The following is an 18,636-nucleotide window of genomic DNA, read 5'->3' on the forward strand; positions in this document are numbered from 1 at the left end:
AGGGTGCTCAAACAGTAACTCAAAGGGGCTAAATCGAATCCCTTTTTGTGGCACCTCTCTGTAAACAAACAGAAGGCATGGGAGAAGAACATCCCATCTCTTCCTGAGTTTGTTAGACAACCTCATGATCATGCCCTTCAGGGTCTTGTAAATCTTTCCACCAGTCCATTGATCTGGGGATGATAGAGGGTGGTGAACTTATAGGTAGTATCACACTCATCCCACATTGCTTTCAGGTAGGCTGACATAAAGTTTGTGCCCCTATCTGAGACCACTTCTTTTGGGAATCCCACTCTGTTGAACACCCCAAGTAGGGCCCTAGTCACTGTGGGAGCAGTGACTGTTCTGAGGGTTATTGCCTTAGGGTACCTGGTGGCATGGTCCACAACCAGCAAAATGTACTTGTTGCCTGAGGTAGTTGGTGGGTCTCGGGGACCAACAATGTCAACCCCCACCCTCAAAGGAAGTATCAAGGGAGCCTTTGGCTTGCCTATGCCTTGCCACTGGCCTGGCAGGTGACACAGGAGCTGCAAAACTCCTTGACTTTTTCTGACATGTGGGGCCAAAAGAAATAGTTGACCAGCCTGTTCTATGTATTGGTCTACCCCAAATGTCCAGCTAAGGGAATATCATCTCTTAATGTTAGGAGGAAATCTCTATAAGTCTGGGGGGGCACCACTCTTCTGGTTGCCCCTGATTTGGGGTCCCTTGCCTCTGTGTACAGAACTCCATAATACCCTTGTTCTTGTCTGGAGGCAGTCTGCCTCAGGCCCTCAAGAGTGGAACACTATATTTTTCCCTGGCACAATTTCTTTCTGGTGGGCCACCTGTCCCTTGTAGTTCTGTAAGTCAGGTAGAGTTTTGAGGGGAAGGGGCCCTCACTCACAGGTCAGATCCTCCTCCTCAGGTTGATTCCCCCTGACCCTTTGTACTTGAAAGGGCTGGCAAGCCAGATCCAGTGCACTTTCTCTCCTTCTTGGAGGCTAGGCCCATTGTTCCAGTGTTCAAGTGTCCAGCCCTTCCCTGTTGTGCTGCCTGAGTCCTGGTCATAGCACACACCCATTGAGGGAAGTCCAGCATTTGCACATGGACCCTTCTTTCCGCCTCTGACCATTCAGATGCTTCCACATCATTTCCCAGCAGACATTCTACTGGGAGGGCAGGAGCTACTACTACTTTCCTAGGGCCAGTTACACCTCATCATTCCATGATCACCATGGCCATGGGATGGAGATTGGTTCTGCTATCGGCATAAGTTACTTGGTGGAAGACACAGGGTAAGACCTGTTCTGGAGAAACCAGCTTTTCTGTGACCATTGCCACCCTGGCTCCTGTATTTTTCAGAGCTTCCATCTCAGTCCCATTGGCTTTAGGCCTCTGCCTATACCCCTCCATCTTGGGAAGTAAGGTGGCAATAGCTGCAATGACCATCCCACCCACGGACACTAAGGTGACCTCTGTGTACCCTGATCCCAGCCCTGGGCCAACTCCCACCTCCATACCTACACTAGCAATCCCATGGAACTGCCCACCAATGTGGGGCTTCGTGGAGCAGATAGCATCCCCACGTTTGTGCCCAGGCTGATGACACTCAAAACACTTGCCAGCCTTACCAAGCTCTTCAAACGTTATTGCCTTAACAGCATCATAACGCTTCCCTGTTATAAATGGGGTCTTTGGTTGGCAGTCAGGTTACCCCCTGTCCAAGCAAGGACCCTCGCTCTAGTCAGGGTAAGTCACACACAATCCAAATTATCCTGTGCCCACTCTCTAGTATCTTGGCACTGAGCAGTCAGGCTTAAGTTAGAAGGCAATGTGTGAAGTATTTGTGCAATAAATCATGCAATAACACAGTATATCACCACAACAATATACCACAATGTGTTTAGAAAAATATGGAATATTTATCTGGTTAAATGCAGGTCTAAATGATCAAGGTTTGATAAGTACATGTTGAAATATCACTTTAGAGAATGATAAAAAGAGTCTTAAGTTCTTAAAAAGCAATAAGTGTCTCTGCAAGTACCTCGTTTGTGTCTAAATCATTCTCAAGGGACCGCAGAGGAGGAGATGCATGGAAAACGGGAAGTGTGCGTTGGTTGCTCCGGGCGCACATAGACGATGCATCAATATTTATCCACGCAGTCAGGGCCTTGAATTTATTTCTGGTGCAAAGACTTAGATCCCCTTCGGGTTGCAGGGTATTTGGATGCCCCTGGTATGATGCAGAGAAATCCTGAGCATACAGGATGAAGTAACAGGAGCTGCATCGATCCTGTGGGCGATACGTGGAAATTTCTGTCGCACAGCAGGCGCTGCATCGATTCTTCTCACAGGAAGTGGGGCTGCATCGTTCTGGCTAGGCTATGTGTTGATCCAGTGAGCCATGCGTCGAAGCTCCGGTCACAACGCTGGCGCCGCTCCGATCTCCTCTCTGGGAGGCAGGCTGCATCATTCCGATTTGGCGTGCAGTGATTTTCTCACCACAATGCAAGCTGTGCATCGTTTCTGGCAGACTGTGCATCGAATTATCGCTGCACAAGGAGTTATTTGCAGGATGAAGTCTTTTTGCCCCTGAGACATCAAGGAACAGGAGGCAAGCTCTATCCAAGCCCTTGGAGAGCTCTTCCCAGCAGAGACAGAGGGCAGCAAGGCAGCAGAGCAACAGCAGGGCAGCAGTCCTCTGCAGAAAAACAGTCAGGTGAGTCCTTTGGGCAGCCAGGCAGCTCCTCCTGGCAGGTTGCAGGGTCTGTTTCAGAATTTCTTCATCAGTGATATCTTTTCCAGAAGTGTCTGAGTTGGTAGGGTCAGAGGCCCCAAATGTGCCTTTGAAGTTGGGAAGACTTCAAAGAGTGGCTTAGAAGTGCACCAGGTCCCCTTTCAGTTCGATCATGTCTGCCAGGAGGGGGTTTGGCAGTCCATTGGGTGAAGGCAGACCACTGTACTTTCAAATGTAAGTGTCAGGCCCTCCACCCTCCCAGCCCAGGAAGACCCATTCAGTATGCAGATGTGTGCAGGTGTGGCTGAGTAACCTGTGTATGGGGTTGTCTGAGTCAAATGCACAAGGGAGCTGTCAAGTAACCCAGCCAGACGTGGATTGTAAGCACAGAAATATTTAAGTGCAGAGAAATGCTCACTTTCTAAAAGAGGCATTTCAAAAATAGTAATGTTAAATCCAACTTCAGCAGGATTTTGTATTACCATTCTGGCCATACTAAATATGACCTTGGTACTCCTTTCAGATCAGAATCTACCACTCAAACAGTATTTGAGGGTAGCCCTAATGTTAGCCTATAAAAATGACCAGGCCTCACAGTAGTGTAAAATTAATTTAGGAGTTTTACACTACCAGAACATATAAACTACACAGGTACATGTCCTGCCTTTTGTCTACACAGCATTCTGCCCTATCGGTTATATAGGGACTACCTCAGGGGTGACTTATGTGTAGAAAAAGGGGAGTTTTAGGCTTGGCAAGTACTTTTAAATGCCAAGTCAAATTGACAGTAAAACTGCACACACAGGCCTTGCAATGGCAGGCCTGAGACATGGTTAAGGGGCCACTTATGTGGGTGGCACAATCAGTGCTGCAGGCCCCACTAGAAGCATTTAATCTCCAGGCCCTGGGCACATATAATGCACTTTACTAGGGACTTATAAGTAAATGAAATAAGTCAATTGGTATGATCCAATGTAACCATGTTTTAAGAGAGTGAGCATATGCACTTTAGCACTGGTTAGCAGTGGTAAAGTATGCAGAGTCCTAAAACTAGAAAAACAGTGTCAAAAAGTGGAGGGAGGCAGGCAAAAAGTTTAGGGTGACCACCCTAAGGCTGTCAGGTCTAACATTCCCCTGGTACCCTTTCCCCTTAGAAGTGTCATGACTCGGGCACCCCCACCCTGAGAAGGTTTTGTGAAATCTTGTACCACCTTTCCCTTGGTACTTCCCCTGAGTAGAACCAAGGTGGTCATTACAACCCTGGCGGACGGTGATAAAGCGGCGGTAAGACCGGCAACAGGCCAGTGGTAAAAAATTTGCTATTACGACCGTGGCGGAAACCGCCAACAAAGACAGCCACTTTAACACTCCGACCGCCACGGCGGTACAAACAAACAGCATGGCGGTCAACGCCAACAGACAGGCGGAGGACAATGTACTGCCCACACTATTATGACAGGCCAATCCGCCACCTTTTCTGGGGCGGATTCACCGTGGATAAAAACACGGCAGAAACAGGAATTCCAAAGGAAAAACGCTCACCTCTACACACCCCACGAGGAACGAGGACACCATGAAGCCAGAGCTCCAAATTCTACCTGCAATAGTCTTCCTGCTCCTCTACCAGGAGCAAGATTGCCGGCGGCGAAGACCACGGTGAGTACTACACCTACGACACAGGGGAGGTAAAAGAGAGTGACACTCACATGCAGCACGCAACACCCCCACCCACTGCAACACACACACTAATGCATATCAATACATCAAAGTTACACCCCCCAAACCCATGGAAGAATGAAAAGACAATAGAAAATGAATGTAACCATTGTAATATATTAAAAGCAAGTAGGCAGAAATATATATATACACCATGTACAAAATATATACCAAGCATAGTAGTCCAGGTAGTGCTCTAATTAAGTCCGTGGAACACTGGGACTACACGGTATGGGCGAGGCCCACACAAGATCCCCGACCATGACGGGGAGAACACCGCAGGAGCATCAGAGAGCAACTTAACAGGCACCTCAGGGGGAGGAAAAGGGGAGGCACCTCAGCCGGTTGAGTGCACGACACCAAATCCACGATGGGGCCACATGCCCACTGTTCCATCCTGGGGAGTGCAAAGCCACAGTCTCTCAAGTCTCTACAGTGGGTGGGTTGCCCACTGTTACGTCCTGGGGAGTGCAAAGCCACAGTCTCTCAAGTCTCTACAGTGGGTGGGTTGCCCACTGTGACATCCTGGGGAGTGCAAAGCCACAGTCTCTCAAGTCTCTACAGTGGGTGGTTTGCCCACTGTTCCATCCTGGGGAGTGCAAAGCCACAGTCTCTCAAGTCTCTACAGTGGGTGGGTTGCCCACTGTTACATCCTGGGGAGTGCAAAGCCACAGTCTCTCAAGTCTCTACAGTGGGTGGCTTGCCCACTGTTACATCCTGGGGAGTGTAAAGCCACAGTCTCTCAAGTGGATGACAGTCTCCACTGGTTCTGGAGGGGGCATGGTGCCCAGAGTGCTTCATCCTGCTAAGGACAGAGGTAGTGGATGACATTCTCCACTGGTTCTGGAGGGGGCATGGTGCCCAGAGTGCTTCATTCACCCCGTGACGGACTCAGTAGCGTCAGTGCCCTTGCCGCTCATGGGCCAGCAGTGCTTGAGACGGCGGTGCCCTGTTCAGCAGTGCTTGAGGCGGCGGTGCCCTGTTCAGCGGTGCTTGAGATGGCGGTGCCCTGTTCAGTGGTGCTTCAGACAGCGGTGCCCTGTTCAGCGGTGCTTGAGATGGCGGTCTCCATTGCAGGTCCTTCATAGCCCAGCGGGGCTTTTGCTGGCGGTCCTTCATGGCCCAGCAGGGCTTTTGCTGGCGGTCCTTCATGGCCCAGCGGGGCTGGTGCTGGCGGTGGCCTCCTGGGAAGCTGGGCTTGTGCTGGCGGTGGCCTCCTGGGCAGTTGGGCTGGTGCTGGCAGTCCTGTCCTGGGCAGGTGGGCTGGTGCAGGCAGTCCTGTCCTGGGCAGCTGGGCTGGTGCTGGCGGTCCTGTCCTGGGCAGCTGGTCTGGTGCTGGTGGTCCTGTCCTGGGCAGCTGGGCTGGTGCTGGTGGTCCTGTCCTGGGCAGGTGGGCTGGTGCTGGCGGTCCTGGGCAGCTGGGATGGTGCTGGCGGTCCTGTCCTGGGCAGCGGGGCTTGTGCTGGCGGTCCTGTCCTGGGCAGGTGGGCTTGTGCTGGCGGTCCTGTCCTGGGCAGGTGTGCTGGTGCTGGCGGTCCTGTCCTGGGCAGCTGGGCTGGTGCTGGAGGTGGCCTCCTGGGCAGCGGGGATGATGGTGGTGGCTTCCTAGGCAGCAGGTATGATGGCGGTCTTCTCCGCCGTGCTGCTCTTCCCAGACTTGCCTAGTTTATTGTGGCCCTTCCCCACCTTGGAAGGTGTCACAGCTGACTCCACACTCCCACCGGGACCCCTGGGAGCGGCTTTGGTGGCTGTAGTCTTCCCCCTCTCCCGCTGGGCACTGGCCAACTTCTGATGCTTCACAGGTGGGGGACTGTCTGTGCTGTGGTTCCGTGCCACACTGGCTGCCATGGTGGCCGGTGCACTCAAGATTCCGGTGACTACAGGCACCACTGGTCCCAGAGATGTTGTGGCTGAGGTGCTAGTTCGGAACCTAGCAGACGGACGGGGTGGGGGAGGTGTAAGAAAGAGGTCAAGGTTGGACAGGAAAAGTTGTTATGGACACACTGGGACGGGTAGCTGGAGGGGGTTTGGGAGTGGAGGAAGAGGTGGTGGTTGTAGGAGGTGTTTGCTGACTTTGGGTGAAGGTGATTGCGCTGGAGGCTGTGGTGAGGTGGATGGCTGTTGGGTGGGTGTGTACCTTCGTTTGTGTATCTTGGGAGGGGGCATCACAGACACACTGGGAGAGGACACTGGGGACGTGTGAATGGTAGTGGGGGTGGTGACTGCACGTGAGCGGGGTGTGGTGGTTGGTGTGCTGGAGAGGGATGTAGTGGCTGTAGAGGTAGTGCATGCAGGTGTGAGTGTAGACAAGACAGGGAGGGAGGAGGGAGACGAGGAGGAGGGGGACACAGTGGAGTCAGTGGATGTTGGTGTGTCTGCATGTGTGTGATGCTTGCATGAGTGCCTGTGGGATGTGTGGGGCTTATGTTTGCCTGAGCTTCCCTTGTGTGTTGACGTGTGTGCATGCTGGTCTGTAGGTGTGCTTGGGATAAGCTGAGGTAGAGGGGATTGGGTCTGGGTGGAGGAAGTTGCAGGGGGAGGCTAGAGACGGGGACAATAGCTGTCATCAGTGCTGAGGCCAGAGTCTGAAAAGCTCGCTGAAGGGCCGCCTGACCAGAATGAATGCCCTCCAGGAATGCATTTGTTTGTTGCAACTGCCTTTCCACACCCTGGATGGCATTCAAAATGGTAGACTGCCTAACAGTGAGGGACCTGAGGAGGTCAATGGCCTCCTCACTGAGGGCAGCAGGGGGTCTGGGCAGGGCCTGAGGTGCCTGGGGCGAAGGTGATGCCCACCCTCTCGGGTGAGCGGGCACGGGGCGAAGGCTGAGGGGCTGCTGGGAGGGCGGTGCTGGAAGGGGGGTAGCGGCTGTCCCTGTAGATGGGGGTGGCACAGATGTTGCCACCACCACCAGAAGGGAGCTCCCATCCGAGGACGAGTCCGTGTCAGTGGTCTCAGCTCCTGTCCCCGCCGTGGAGCTCCCCTCGCCCTCCGTCCCACTGGTGAAGTCCGATTCCATAGTGTGGCCCTCCATGGCTATGTGGGATGCAGCCCCCTGGTGCTCCGGTGCCACTGCTCCTCCACTTGATGATGCTAATGCACACAAGAACAGGGAGACCACAAAAAGGGGGGGGACGACAGAAGAAAGACATGTTGAGTGCATGCATTACCGCTACCATTGGCGGACACGACAGACACAGAAGCCCCCTGCACTACGCCGCGCTCTTGGGCTCCACTCTTCAATTCCTGGGAAATGGCCTACAAGGCTATGGACGACATCTGCACACATAGATGACACTGGGGAATGACTAGGTGTACTTGGCACTCTACAGAGGTGGGGTGGGGTGCCACATGGCCTGCCTTACGGAGGGACCTTGCCTACGGAACTCGCCCTGGCCTAGGGAAACCCACAGCCCACCTAACCCCACCCAGACCCCTCCACTGCACGCAAAGTCAGCAGAATGAGAGTGTACTCACCCCCTTGTTGCTGCTGTGATGCCCTCAAGCGCCCATCCAACTCCGGGTAGGCCACCGCCAGGATCCTGAACATCAGGGGGGTCATGGTGCGACGGGCACCCCTCCCACTTTGGGAGGCCATCCCCAGCTGAGCCTCCGCCGTCTTCTTGCTCTAGCGGCGAATGTCCTCCCATCTTTTCCAGCAGTGGGTGCTCCGTCTGTGGTAGACCCCCAGGGTCCGGACGTCCTTGGCGATGGCACGTCAAATATGTTTTTTCTGGTGGGCGCTGACCTACATGAATTGTGCAGGGGGAAGAGAAAGTTAATACCAACTACACCGTCAAAGTGATTGGCCCCCAACCCTACCCTTGCCATGTGGCACATGCATTCACTGTCATTTCATGCACGCCGCACTCTCCCCCCTTCCTTCTTACATCCAGCCCTCTCCACACAGGCATAGACCATACATCATGCTCCCAGTGTACTTACCTGTTTGTCTGGAGGACCGTAGAGTGGCGTGTACTGGGGGAGGACCCCATCCACGAGTTTCTCCAACTCCTCCGATGTGAAGGCAGGGGCCCTTTCCCCAGACACTCGAGCCATTGTCTCTTCCAGAACGAGGTCACAGCAGCACTTGCAGTGTAGGTCCTCTCCTGTCGAAGATCAGGTATTGAGTGATTGAACAGATAGAAAATGGCAGTCACGTCTGCGGCGGTGCGTACCGTCACCGCCGGCGTACATCGTCATTGGCTCATGGAACCCATAGGGTCCAATGTTAACCAATGCAGCATTGTGCCGCGGTCTTCGACCGCCTACCGCAACGGTGTACAACGGCAGCGCAGTTACCTCACATCCCATTGTCCCACTTTAGAGGTCAGGCAGCCGCCATTTCAGGGGCCTGCGTGGCTTCATTTTCAACTGCGTCACACATACCTAGGCCTAGACTCAACACACATACAGGCCACTTTTTGAGTATGAATGGTGTTCTGTGTAAACTGTGGGTACGTACCTCTGAGTTGGTTGACTCTGTGCTCACTGTTGTCCTTCATAGGCACCGTCTGCTGGGACATGTGAGGAGATGGCGGCATCCTCCGGTGTACCGACCGTTGGCGGACCTGTCGACAATGGAGGAAAGACATGTGATTATCACCTACAGGCTTGACCGTGCCACAATCCAGGAACTGTGTACCCAGTTGGAGCCAGACCTGATGTCAGCTATCCGCCATCCCACAGGAATCCCCCCTCAAGTGCAGGTGCTATCAGTGCTCCATTTCCTTGCAAGTGGGTCATTTCAAACAACAGTGGCCATAGCATCAGGGATGTCCCAGCCTATGTTTTCCAACGTGTTGTCCAGAGTGTTGTCTGCCCTTCTGAAACACATGAGGAGCTACATCGTTTTCCCTCAGGTGGAGGATTTGCCTACAGTGAAAGGTGATTTCTTTGCCCTGGGACATATCCCCAACATCATAGGTGCCATTGATGGGACCCATGTGGCTTTGGTCCCAACCCAACAGGAGTGAACAGGTGTACAGAAACCGGAAGAGTTATCATTCGATGAATGTACAGATGGTATGTTTGGCAGACCAGTTCATCTCCCATGTGAATGCCATGTTCCCTGGCTCAGTGAATAATGCCTACATCCTGCGGAATAGCAGCATCCCTTATGTGATGGGTCAACTCCAGAGGCACCATGTGTGGCTATTAGGTGAGCACCTGGAAGCTAGTCAGTGGGAATGATTGTGTGGGTCTGGGGATATCCCTACAGGTTAGTGCGTGTCTAACAGTTGTCCCTTGCCATTTGCAGGTGACTCTGGTTACCCCAACCTGTCATGGCTACTGACCTCAGTGAGGAATCCCAGGACAAGGGCAGAGGAACGCTGCAATGAGGCCCATGGGCGAACTAGGAGGGTGATTGAGCGGACCTTCGGCCTCCTGAAGGCCAGGTTCCGGTGCCTCCATATGACAGGTGGATCCCTATTCTACTCACCAAAGAAGGTGTGCCAGATCATCGTGGCCTGCTGTATGCTTCACAACTTGGCTTTGCGACAACAGGTGCCTTTTCTGCAGGAGGATGGTCCAGGTGGCGGTGTTGTGGCAGCTGTGGAGCCTGTGGACAGTGAAGACGAGGAAGCAGAGGAAGAAGACATGAACAACAGGGACTCAGTGATCCAGCAATATTTCCAGTGAGACACAAGTAAGAGTACAGACCTGCCTACTACATGTACTTAAACACTACTGCCTCTCTACTGTCTGTCGTTTTCACCCAGTGAATGGTCACTGAGTTGTCACTTTCCCTTACGATTTCACAGATGTGGGTCCCACTGTGTGACATCTGCTTTGATTCCTCATGGACTAGAGCTGTGTGACATAGGTATGTTGACATTACATTTGAATGAACATTTTTCCACTGTAATTGCTAATATGCTATTTCGAAATCACAGACAGACTCCAGATTGTTTTGTGCTTTAAGTGTCTTTATTTGAGTGCTCAATATTGGAGGGGGTAGTAAAATAGTGAGGGGTGATGGTGGAGGAATGTCCATGGCAGAGTCCAGTCTATTAGTCTCACAGGTGCATTGTCCAAAGGGGCATAGGAAGTGGAGCTTGGGCAGTTTAAGTATGGACAGGGTGACAAAGAGGGACAGTAGAATGACAATCAGGGTGGTCTCATTTCTTGGCGGGGGTCTTGGCATTGTGCTCTGTCTTGTTCCTGGATCGCAGGGACTGTTTGCGAGGTGGTTCTCCCTCTGCAGGGGGTGGGGTGCTGGTGTGGTGGTCCTGTGGCGGGGCGGCGGGTCCACTAGCGCCGGCGGAGGTGGTGGGCAGTTCATCGTCCATGCTAGTGTCAGGGGCCCCTTGTAGTGCCACAGTGTCCCTCCTAGTGTTGAGTACTTCTTTCAGCACCCCTACGATGGTGCCCAGGGTGGAGTTGATGGTTCTGAGTTCCTCCCTGAAGCCCATATACTGTTCCTCCTGCAGTCACTGGGTCTCCTCAAACTTGGCCAGTACCGTTGCCATTGTCTCCTGGGAGTGGTGGTAGGCTCCCATGATGGAAGAGAGGGCCTCGTGGAGAGTGTGGTTCCCTTGGCCTGTCCGCCCCCTGTCGCACAGCAGCCCTCCCAGTTTCCCTGTGTTCCTGGGCCTCCGTCCCCTGGACCGTGTGCCCACAACCACTGCCACCAGGGCCCTGTGGTTGTTGGGAGGGTGGGTTAGCCTGGGTTCACTGTAGTGGTGGACACACAGCTGATTGACATGTCCTGGGGACGGAGGTATGGGCCCGCTGGGTGCGTGCTGTGCTGGTGTTTCCAGAGGCGAAAGCTCTGTGGTGGCCTGTGACTGTGTCAGGGGAACCGACTGTCCAGAGGTCCCCGATGGGCCGGGCTGGTCATCTAGATCCAGTTGGACAGAGGTGCTGTCATCACTGTGGGCCTCTTCTGTTGGTGGTGTGGACATGTGTTGACCCTCCTGTCCGGTGACATTGGGTAGGGGTCCTGCAGGGGTATAAAAGGATGTTTATTACATCTGTGGGTGTCATGGTGTGCAATGGGTGGGTGACCGTCCACCCCAGTGCTTGCATTCCTGTGTGGGACATCGTGTGATGATGGTTTAGGGGGGTGTATGGGTATGTGCAGTGGGAATGCTTTAGTGATGGGTGTCCATGCTTTGTTGTTGCATGCAGGGCTTGGTGTTGGGATGTGTGCTTTGTGATGTTGGGACATTTGTGAGGAGTTGGAGTGCTGGGGGTGATGGTGGGGGTATGTGCTGGCATGCAGGTAGGGTGAGGGATGTAATAGTTAAGATTTTTCTTACCAGAGTCCATTCCTCCACCTACTCGTCCGAGGCCCTCAGGATGCAGAATCGCCAAGACCTGCACCTCCCATGCTGTTAGTTGTGAGGGAGGAGGGGGGGTCCGCCGCCAGTCCACTGAACCGCCAGGTGGTGTCTTGAGACCAAGGAACGCACCTTCCCCCGTAGGTCGTTCCACCTCTTCGGGATGTCCTCCTGATTTCTTGGGTGCTGTCTCACTGCGTTGACCCTGTCCACTATTCTTCGCCATAGCTCCATCTTCCTTGTAATGGAGGTGTGCTGCACCTGTGATCCGAATAGCTGTGGCTCTACCCGGACGATTTCCTCCACCATGACCCTGAGCTCCTCCTCCGAGAACCTGGGGTGTTTTTGACGTGCCATGGGGTGGTGTAGGTGGTGTGTGGGGTGGAGTGTAGGGTGATAAGTGTGCTGATATGTAGTGGGGTGTTGTGTGAGGTGCGTGGAAGTTATGTGGGTGATGGTGTTGTGTGCCTGTGGATGCTGTTGTTCTTGCTGGTGCTGTCTCTGTCGGGCTTTTGTTCGTGAATTGTTGTCGTAAGGGTTTGTGGGTGATGTGGGTGTGTGTTTTATATTGTATTGGGTGTGTGGGAGTGGTGTGTGTATGTGTATCAGGTGTGTGTATTTTGAATAGTCCAATGTGGTTGTGTTTTGTAAATGTGTGTGTATTTTGAGCGCGGCGGTGTGCACCGCCAATGGAATACCGCGGTTGAAAGATCGCCGCGTGGATTTGTGGGTCGTGATAGTGTGGGCGTATTTCTGTTGGGGTGACGGTGGAGGTTTGGTTTTCGCCAGTTTATCACTGACCTTTGGTGTGGCGGACTTGTGTGGGTGTCTAGATTTTGGCGGATTAAGAACTGTGGGTCATAATTGCTGTGGCGGAATTCCGCGACCGCGGCAGTGTGTTGGCGGTCTTCTGCACGGCGGTAAGGGGGATTTACCGCCAATGTTGTAATGAGGGCCCATGTCTTCCCTTTCTCTGGTTGCCTCCTAGGGGTCTCTGGTCAACTCTGGTTCTCAACCAGTAATCTGCTGCCTCCCTCAGCTCTCTGGGGTTGGTCAACTTCGAGTCAACTAGATACTGGCAGAGCTTCTCTTTGGCACAATTAGTCAGAAGATACTACCTCATAATCAAATTGTAAAGCCCCTCAAAGGTACTTACCTTGTTGTCCTGTATCGAGGCCTCAAGTGCCTTAACTGAGATGTCCACAAAATCAACCCAGGACTGGATAGCTGTCTTCTCGGTGTCCCTAAACTTAACCCTATATTGTTCTGGGATCAGACCAAACTTTTGAGTTAAGCACCCCTTCACACTAGGATGTGAATCTGCCTTTTCCCCACTGAAGATCAGAAGTCTATCCCGCCCTGAGTTGGCAGACCAACTCCCATGGAAGTGAACCCCAGTATTGAAGCTTAACTCTCCTCATCTGGAGGGTCCTCTCAAAGGCCCACAGCCATTTATCTATATTTGGTAAGCAGAACCCAGGGCACAGCCAAGGGTACAGGCAAGAGTCAGTAACTAGTATCTATCCAAAAAGTGTGGGGGTGACCAGGGCAAGAAGGAGCACTTTCCTACACATGGCTCTATAAAAGTTACTATATTGGTCTCTCCGCAGACCACAACTTTCATACAGCTTTTGCAGTATGTTTTGAAAGGCTGCCTGATGTCCTCGCTCTCCTCTTGCTGTAAATACTTCAAATGGTGCTGTTTCTTCACCTTCTACTTGATGCTGTTTTTTTTCTCAAACCGTACACAAACCTGCATGTGCTTTAAATCCAGCTCATCCCATGGAGTACTGTTCAAGCTTACCACTATAGAGCAACTGTTTGCACAGGGGGCATGTAAGAAATGCCACACCACTTACTGTTATTCAGCACAGCTGGATGTGCTGCTGCAAATGTCAAAGACAGCACAGTTAAGACATCATCCTGTGATGATAATTCATGTGTGGAAGAGCCGATAAATTATGTCGTTGGTGTCTGCTGCTGTGGATTTCTGCCTGAGGCCATGATAGAATCTGACTGTATGCACAGCTATGTGGCTCTGTAAACACCAATGTGCTAATGGAGCTGAAGAAATTCATTTGAACGTTTTCTATAATCTGTGGCTTTATTTTTTAACCTGTTCTGTGCCTTGGACGAGGTCACCTCGTCCAAGGCTACAGTTTCCGTGTGCCTTGGACGAGGTCACCTCGTCCAAGGCACGGGAACTTGGGGGAGTGCTAGCGCTCCCCCCCTGTGCACCCCCTTCACCCCCCCAAGGCGGGGATGGAAGGGGAAGACCTTCCCCTTCCACCCCGACCCCCCCACCCCCCCCTGTGAAGTCAGCGCGCGCGTCACAGGGGCCTCCCCCATGAAAGAGAAATACTCAGCATTTCTCTTTCAATCACGTGGGGGAGGCCCGGAGGGGCTTCAAAGGGAAGGAAATGTATTTCCTTCCCTTTGAAGTGTCTCCCAGGGTTTCAAAAGCCGGATTGCTTGCAATCCGGCTTTTGAAACCCCACTAGACACCAGGGATTCTTTTTTTTTTCTGTGAGTGACAAAAGGGAGCGACCCCTTGGGCAAGGGTCGCTCCCAGGGGGGGGCATTTTTTTGGGAAGGCCTTTTCTGCCCCCCCCCCTATTATTAGGCCGATCTGCCCCCAGGGGGGGCAGAAACCTCTAGGCACCAGGGATCATTTTTTATTTTTTTTATTTTTTTAGGTGGGGAGAGACCCCTTAGGCAAGGGTCGCTCCCCTGGGGGGCAAATTGTATTTAGCCCATTTCTGCCCCCCTTGGGGGCAGATTGGCCAATTTTAGATCAATCTGCCCCCAAGGGGGCAGAAACCACTAGGCACTGGGGATTTGTTTTTTGGCGCCAATGTCACGCAGGGGGAGCGAACCCGTAGGCAAGGGTCACTCCCGGGAGGAGTTAGGGGGGTTGGGGGGGGAAATTTATTTTAGGCCATTTCTGCCCCCCCTGGGGGCAGATTGGCCTATTTTGATAAGGCCAATCTGCCCCCAAGGGGGGCAGAAACCACTAGACACCAGGGAGTTTTTTTTCTTTACCTGAATTTCACGCAAGGGGAGCTCCCTGGGGGGGGATTATTTTAGGCCATTTCTGCCCCCCCTGTGGGCAGATCGGCCTATTATTAGGCCGATCTGCCCCCAGGAGGGGCAGAAACCTCTAGGCGGCAGGGCAATTTTATTTTGTGTTTTTTTTTTTTTTTTTTTTTTTTTTTAGAGATGGGGAGCGACCCATTAGGCAAGGGTCACTCCCCTGGGGGGCAAATTGTATTTAGACCATTTCTGCCCCCCTTGGGGGCAGATTGGCCTATTTTAGGTCAATCTGCCCCCAAGGGGGGCAGAAACCACTAGACACCGGGGATTTGTTTTTTGGCGCCAATGTCACGCAGGGGGAGCGACCCCGTAGGCAAGGGTCACTCCCGGGGGGAGGGGGGGTTAGGGGAGGTTGGGGGGGAAAATTTATTTTAGGCCATTTCTGCCCCCCCTGGGGGCAGAACCCTCTAGGCGGCAGGGCACATTTTTTTGTGTGTTTTTTTTTTGTTTGTATGTTTTTTTAGAGATGGGGAGCGACCCATTGGGCAAGGGTCGCTCCCCTGGGGGGCAAATTGTATTTAGCCCATTTCTGCCCCCCCTTGGGGGCAGATTGGCCAATTTTAGGTCAATCTGCCCCCAAGGGGGCAGAAACCACTAGGCACTGGGGATTTGTTTTTTGGCGCCAATGTCACGCAGGGGGAGCAACCCCGTAGGCAAGGGTCGCTCCCGGGCAGGGGGAGTTTGGGGAGGGTGGGGGGTCAAATTTATTTTAGGGCATTTCTGCCCCCCCCCGGGGCCGGCTGAGCTAGACGCCAAAATCCACAGGTAGGCACTTTGCAAAAAACACCTCTGTTTTCTGTGAAAAAATATGTTGTGTCCACGTTGTGTTTTGGGCCATTTCCTTTCGTGGGCGCTAGTCCTACCCACACAAGTGAGGTATCATTTTTATCGGGAGACTTGGGGAAACGCTGGGTGGAAGGAAATTTGTGGCTCCTCTCTGATTCCAGAACTTTCTGTCGCCAAAATATGAGGAAAATGTGTTTTTTTAGCCAAATTTTGAGGTTTGCAAAGGATTCTGGGTAACAAAACCTGGTCAGAGCCCCACAAGTCACCCCATCTTGGATTCCCCTAGGTCTCTAGTTCTCAAACATGCGCAGGTTTGCTAGGTTTCCCCAGGTGCCAGCTGAGCTAGAGGCCAAAATCCACAGGTAGGCACTTTGCAAAAAACACCTCTGTTTTCTTTAAAAAAATGTGATGTGTGCACGTTGCGTTTTGGGGCATTTCCTGTTGCGAGCGCTAGGCCTACCCACACAAGTGAGGTATCATTTTTATCGGGAGACTTGGGGGAACGCTGGGTGGAAGGAAATGTGTGGCTCCTCTCTGATTCCAGAACTTTCTATCACCAAAATGTGAGGAATTTTTTTTTTTGTATCCAAATTTTGAGGTTTGCAAAGGATTCTGGGTAACAAAACCTGGTCAGAGCCCCACAAGTCACCCCATCTTGGATTCCCCTTGGTCTCTAGTTTTCAAACATGCGCTGGTTTGCTTGGTTTCCCCAGGTGCCGGCTGAGCTAGAGGCCAAAATCCACAGGTAGGCACTTTGCAAAAAACACCTCTGTTTTCTTTAAAAAAATGTGATGTGTGCACGTTGCGTTTTGGGGCATTTCCTGTCTCGGGCGCTAGGCCTACACACACAAGTGAGGTATCATTTTTATCGGGAGAATTGGGGGAACGCTGGGTGGAAGGGAATTTGTGGCTCCTCTCTGATTCCAGAACTTTCTGTCACCAAAATGTGAGGAAAATGTGTTTTGTTTAGCCAGATTTTGAGGTTTGCAAAGGATTCTGGGTAACAAAACCTGGTCAGAGCCCCACAAGTCACCCCATCTTGGATTCCCCTAGGTCTCTAGTTTTCAGAAATGCACAGGTTTGGTAGGTTTCCCTAGGTGCCGGCTGAGCTAGAGGCCAAAATCTACAGGTAGGCACTTTGCAAAAAACAGCTCTGTTTTCTGTCAAAAAATAGGATGTGTCCACGTTGTGCTTTGGGGCATTTCCTGTCGCGGGCGCTAGGCCTACCCACACAAGTGAGGTATCATTTTTATCGGGAGACTTGGGGGAACGCTGGGTGGAAGGAAATTTGTGGCTCCTCTCTGATTCCAGAACTTTCTGTCACCAAAATGTGAGGAATTTTTTTTTTTTTAGCCAAATTTTGAGGTTTGCAAAGGATTCTGGGTAACAGAACCTGGTCAGAGCCCCACAAGTCACCCCATCTTGGATTCCCCTAGGTCTCTAGTTTTCAAAAATGCACAGGTTTGGTAGGTTTCCCTAGGTGCCGGCTGAGCTAGAGGCCAAAATCTACAGGTAGGCACTTTGCAAAAAACACCTCTGTTTTCTTTCAAAAAATGGGATGTGTCCACGTTGCGTTTTGGGGAATTTCCTGTCGCGGGCGCTAGGCCTACCCACACAAGTGAGGTATCATTTTTATTGGGAGACTTGGGGGAACGCTGGGTGGAAGGAAATTTGTGCCTCCTCTCAGATTCCAGAACTTTGTGTCACAGAAATGTGAGGAACATGTGTTTTTTTAGCCAAATTTTGAGGTTTGCAAAGGATTCTGGGTAACAGAACCTGGTCAGAGCCCCACAAGTCACCCCATCCTGGATTCCCCTAGGTCCTAGTTTTAAAAAATGCACAGGTTTGGTAGGTTTCCCTAGGTGCCGGCTGAGCTAGAGGCCAAAATCTACAGGTAGGCACTTTGCAAAAAACACCTCTGTTTTCTTTCAAAAAATGGGATGTGTCCACGTTGCGTTTTGGGGAATCTCCTGTCGCGGGCGCTAGGCCTACCCACACAAGTGAGGTATCATTTTTATTGGGAGTCTTGGGGGAACGCTGGGTGGAATGAAATTTGTGCCTCCTCTCAGATTCCAGAACTTTGTGTCACAGAAATGTGAGGAACATGTGTTTTTTTAGCCAAATTTTGAGGTTTGCAAAGGATTCTGGGTAACAGAACCTGGTCAGAGCCCCACAAGTCACCCCATCCTGGATTCCCCTAGGTCCTAGTTTTTAAAAATGCACAGGTTTGGTAGGTTTCCCTAGGTGCCGGCTGAGCTAGAGGCCAAAATCTACAGGTAGGCACTTTGCAAAAAACACCTCTATTTTCTTTAAAAAAAAATGGGATGTGTCCACGTTGCATTTTGGGGCGTTTCCTGTCGCGGGCGATAGGCCTACCCACACAAGTGAGGTATCATTTTTATCAGGAGACTTGGGGGAACATAGATTAGCAAAACAAGTGTTATTGCCGCTTGTCTTTCTCTACATTTTTTCCTTCCAAATATAGGAGAGTGTGTAAAAAAGACATCTATTTGAGAAATGCCCTGTAATTCACATGCTAGTATGGTCACCCCGGTATTCATAGATGTGCAAATAACCACTGCTCCTCAACACCTTATCTTGTGCCCTTTTTGTAAATACAAAGGTTTTCTTGATAGCTATTTTTTACTCTTTATATTTCAGCAAATGAATTGCTGTATACCTGGTATAGAATGAACCTACAAGCCCTATATATCCCCACAACCAGAGGAGTCCATCAGACGTAACGGTATATTGCTTTCGAAAATCTGACATTGCAGGAAAAAGTTACAGAGTAAAACATAGAGAAAAATTGATGTTTTTTTCACCTCAATTTCAATATTTTTCTTTTTCAGTTGTTATTTTCTGTAGGAAACCCTTGTAGGATCTACACAAATGACCCCTTGCTGAATTTAGAACTTTGTCTACTTTTCAGAAATGTTTAGGTTTCTGGGATCCAGCATTGGTTTCATGCCCATTTCTGTCACTGACTGGAAGGAGGCTGAAATCACAAAAATTTTAAAAAATGGGGTATGTCC

Source organism: Pleurodeles waltl, chromosome 11 (assembly GCF_031143425.1).
Source record: "Pleurodeles waltl isolate 20211129_DDA chromosome 11, aPleWal1.hap1.20221129, whole genome shotgun sequence".
Lineage (NCBI taxonomy): Eukaryota > Metazoa > Chordata > Amphibia > Caudata > Salamandridae > Pleurodeles > Pleurodeles waltl.